Genomic DNA, 5,093 nt, shown 5'->3' with positions numbered 1-5,093 from the left:
CCCCCCCCGCCCCAGTTGTATATCTTAGTTGCAGGTCCTTCTAGTTGTCGGACGTGGGATGCCGCCTCAACATGGCCTGAGGAGCGGATGCCATGTCCGCGCCCAGGATCCGAACCCTGAGCTGCGGCAGCGGAGTGCACGAACTTAACCACTCCGCCACGGAGCCGGCCCCCTAGATTATTCTTAAAATATAGAAATCTCTAGTAAAACATCAGGCCCACATTTCCTCATGACACTGCTCTCCTTCTCTGGTAAATGGAAAAGGCCTTTTCAATGTGCCACGGTCTCTGGCAGCTTCACCCATTTGTTGTCTGGTCCTAGAAGCCATTTGAGCTTTTCCCCAGCAATAAAATAACTCTGATGCAAAGATCTGTCCTATAATCATGGAAAGAGTTCTGGCGGGAGCTGAGCAGAGGGACCAGGGAAGAAGTGGATGAACCAAAGAGATGGATAAGCTGTGGACCCGATGTATTCCGATGATGGATTGAGGTTGAGGGGGAACTTGGGAGGGATGTTCCAGTTTCTGACTCCTGTGGTAGAGGCTTGGTGACAGTTCTCACTGCGATGAGGAACCCATGAACAGACTTTTTCTCCCTGTGTCTTCTCCTTCTGCTCTTCACTCCCCTCCTCATCGACATCTACGGTTTGTTAATTCAGTGGTGTCAGGCTGCTAAAATCTTACCCCTGATGTATCTGCCTGCCTGACCTCTCTATGCCCTCACTCTGGAGGCAGGTGCTGTGAGAGGGCATCCGGGATACATGCTGGGGCCAGAATACTTCCTTGTTCAGAGATGCCCTTCATTCTCCCACAGTGCTTATTATAATCTTTGTCAAATCAGAGCCTCCCCCTCACTCTCAGTAGTCAACCTCCCTCCTAACCTCTTGCCCCCCAAGTAGATTGTACAGGCAAGAACTGCCTCTCATTTAGCCTCTAATTGTATGTATCCTTGATCATCCTTCCCTTCTCCCTCCCTGCTCAGCAGGGAGACCCTCTTCTTGCCCATAGTCAACCTCTCCTGGGTGTTCAGGTTCAACTTTAGTTCTGCTCCTTTGAGACTTGCTCCAGCAATCGTGCCCTCCCTTTCCTGTGATATTCTTCCTCACTGGCTCTTTCCTTCCCCACCCTCATGTTAAATATGTGACTTTCTCCAGGGTTGAGCCTCTCTTAGTTGCTCCCCCATAACACTCATTTCATTGGGTTGAAACAGCTTGTTTATGTATTTCTCCCACTGGAGGACCATAAGCTCCGGGAGAGCCAAGACCAAGCCGGTTTTGTTCATTAGATCCTGAGCCAAAGATATGATCTGGCTCAGGCTCTGTGTCAATACAAGTTTGATAAACAAATGGCTGCATGGATTCTGGTTTTAGATCAGTTCTTGGTAGCATGGTTCATACAATTTGCTTGCAAAGGCCATAGCTTACCTGGGATGCTCACGAAACCAAAGCTGAGGAAACTCAAAGCTGAGGATCAGATGATGGCAGGTTCTCTGAGGCAACCCCACCCCTGGAGGCTCCGTGGCAGCTCATCTGCTGTCCCTCTCCAGGGACCCCGGGAGGCCGCCTGCCTGGATATTGTCCTCTGGTCGCAGGAGGAAGCCCACGAAGGAAGCCTTTGTCTTTATCATAATGCCTTTCATTTTATCTAAGACCATTATAAGAAGAAGACATTATATTGCTCAAAATAATGCTGTAAAAAGCGTGGTTGCAATACACTGAATTCTAATTAAGAGCGGGGACTGTGAGAGCCTTACCCTCTGCCTGGGGATTCAAAATGTAAACAAGGTCTAATCTGTTTAGCCCACCTGCCACCGAAGTGTCCCTGGAACTCTGAAGAGATGGTCAAGTCTCTGAGAACATGTATGGCCTTGTGGCTCCCCCCGCCCCCGGGCCATGCCTGGGCCCTATGAGTATCACACAGGTCCTGTCCTAGAATTCCTAAAAATTGAAGGTGTGACTTGCCCTGGTTGAAAGAATATAGACCACAGTTTTGGAGAATAGCTTAGTCACTTTGAGATTAGTGCAGTGGAATCTCATAGAAAGCATCTAACTTGCCTGGATGCAACTAGAGGAGCTCAGACAAAAAGAAGACAGAATTTAAACAGTGTGAGTGAGGGTGGCTGCGCCTGCCTCCCGCTCTAGGAGCGCACGGCTCAGAGTGAGCGGGGAAGATGGAGGGGCCCTCTGCTCTCCCAGGCAGGCTGGGTCTCCCTTCCCTGAGGACCTTCTCCAAGCATCTAGCTGGGCTGAGTGTTCAAAGATTTATGTTCTTTCTTACAAGACCCCCCATATAAGCTAACAACTTATCTACTGTCCAACCAAAGAACCAGGGGGCTGTGCCAGTCCAGAGGGAAACTGGGTTCACAGAGAGAGAGAGTCCATCCCTCTCCACCAGGGTGCCTCTTAAGGGATAATATCCACGATATTTGGTTGTCACTTACTTTAGATAATGACATCTCCAGTGAGACATGATGATGTCATCATAGTCTCATTGATTTGATTAAAATTGATTAATGACTCACTCTGGGCCTGGAATTGAGTCTCTGGATATGAATAGAAGAATACCATAGAATAAATTTCAAAATAATTTTTTTTATTGCTTTTGTATCATTGCTAAGAGACTCATGCTTCTGATACCACTAGTTACAATAAAAATAAGATCCAGGGGCCGGCCTGGTGGCACAGTGGTTAAGTGCGCACATCCCACTTTGGTGGCGCAGGGTTTGCCGGTTGGGATCCCGGGTGTGGACATGGTACCACTTGGCACACCACGCTGTGGTAGGCGTCCCACATATAAAGTAGAGGAAGATGGGCACAATGTTAGCTCAGGGCCAGCCTTCCTCAGCAAAAAGAGGAGGATTGGCAGTAGTTAACTCAGGGCTAATCTTCCTCAAAAAAATAAAATAAAAATAAAACAAGATCCAGTGCATGGAAGGGTGTGAGAAAATGAGCATCCTCATACTGTAGGTGGGGTGTGAACTGGGCTTCCTTTTTGGGTGCAACTGGACAGTACCTATTATAATTTAAGATGTAGATTCCCTTTGGCCCAGAAAATACACTCCTTTTTATCTACTCCAGAAAAACACTCACACATATATAAATGGAAGTGGGTGCAAGAAGTAAATTAAAAACAACCCAAAAGCCCTCAGTAGGGAATATGATGTAGTGATTAAAAAGACTGAGGTGGATCTGTGTATGCACATGAAAAGAGCACCAAGAAATATTGCTACAACACCAAGCTGCAGAACAACATGGACTGTATAATATTTATGTACAACAAAATAAAATATATATGCATATAAATGCCTAGAAGGATCTAGACTCAGCTGATGGATAAGCTTACTTCTGGGAATGGAGCAGTATTGGGGTGGTTAATAGGCAATTTATTTTATTGCTTGACTTTTCTTATAATAAAAATACAATCACATATTACTTGTGAAATTAAAAACAAAAATAGAAAAATGCAGAGGGCACATCCTCTATGGATTTCTGATCATGTGGCCATTTGTGAAGCGTGTGAATGTTCCAGCCCCCAACACCAAATCCTGTAATCCTTTCTTCTGAAAGCTCAGGGTAAAGAAAAGTTTATTCTCTTTATCAGGCTGTAAAGTCACACTCTCCCCTATGGTGGCCACTGGCCTCCTGGGGCTATTGGGCACTTGAAATGTGGCTGGTCTGGAAAAGTGCTATAAGTGTAAAATACACACCAAATTTTGAAGAATAAAAAAAGAACATCTCTGGGCCAGCCCTGACGGCCTGGTGGTTAAAGTTTGGCACACTTCACTTTGGCAGCCTGAGTTCAGTTCCCAGGCACCAACCCACACCACTCGTCTGTCAGCAGCCATGCTGTGGTCGTGGCTCACGTGGAAGAAGCAGAATGACTTATGGCTAGAATATACAAGTATGTACTGGGGCTTTGGGGAGGGAAAAAAAGGGAGAGCAAATTGGCAACAGATGTTAGCTCAGAGCAAACCTTTTCCAGCGAAAGAAAGAAAGGAAGAAAGAAAGGAAGGAAGGAAGAAAGAGAACATCTCATTAATAGTTTCGCCTGTTTCTTTTGCCTTTTCTTTTCATGTGGCTATTAGAAAATTTAGAATTACATATGGCGGCTCCCATATTTCTGTTGGACAGCGCTGCTGTCGCCCTTTCAACCACAGACATCAGTGATGTCTCATGTCTCTGTTTCCATGCGGGTGGGTACAGTGATTGGCAGAGAGTGGGCACCTAGTAAATGTCACAGGCTTCAGGAAGAAGAGGAAGCATGTGGAGTATTACACACCAATCTTGTTTCCCTGTTTGCCTGGGGCCCTCGGAAACTCAGAGCTAAATTTCACGCTCAGTTGAGTTCCTGGGACACCACCCTGGCCCAGATCAGCTCTAGACAGTGAAGGAGACTGATCAAGCAGAATTCAGGATTGTTCCTGGAGCCAGGAAAGTGAGACCACACAGCCCCCTCTTCCACAAATATGCTCTTTCTCTCTATAAACTGAGGCCCAAGTGGTCCACGAATGAGTAGAGGTGAACTCAGTGAGAGCAGCCCTTTAACCTTATTCAGGTTTTTCTGAGCAAACTGCTCGTGTGGCCGCTGGGTGCACACAGTGGGCTGGGGCGTGGATTTAAATCTCTGCGTAGGCTGGCCACAACATCTTTCAGACTGAATGATACTTTGGGGAAACTCTCACTTTTTTCATTCAGCAAAGCTTTGCCAAGCATCTGTTCAGTGTGGTATAGTGTTTAAGGTCACAGACTTGAGCCACACAGCCTGGGTTCACATTCCGGGTCTGGTTGTTTACTAGCTACGTTATCTCAGTTGAGTTATCTCTGCATAAGTTTCCTCATCTGTAAAATGGAATGAAGATAAGAAACCCACCCCATGGGATGGTTGTGAGATTAAATGAATTAATATAAGCAGAGTGCTTAGCACAGAGTAAAGCACGTGAACACAGTAAGTGCTCAATTAGCATCTGTTATTATTGCTTGGATCCACTGCCTGTGCCAGGTCCTGGGGACACTGATGAATCTGACTCAGCTCTGGCCCTGCAGCTCAGAGCTGGGACTGGGGATACAGATAAAGAAATCAGTGTGGTAAGCATCAT

The sequence above is a fragment of the Equus quagga genome, chromosome 14 (assembly GCF_021613505.1).
Source record: "Equus quagga isolate Etosha38 chromosome 14, UCLA_HA_Equagga_1.0, whole genome shotgun sequence".
Classification (NCBI taxonomy): domain Eukaryota; kingdom Metazoa; phylum Chordata; class Mammalia; order Perissodactyla; family Equidae; genus Equus; species Equus quagga.
Note: the sequence above shows the minus strand (reverse complement) of the source record.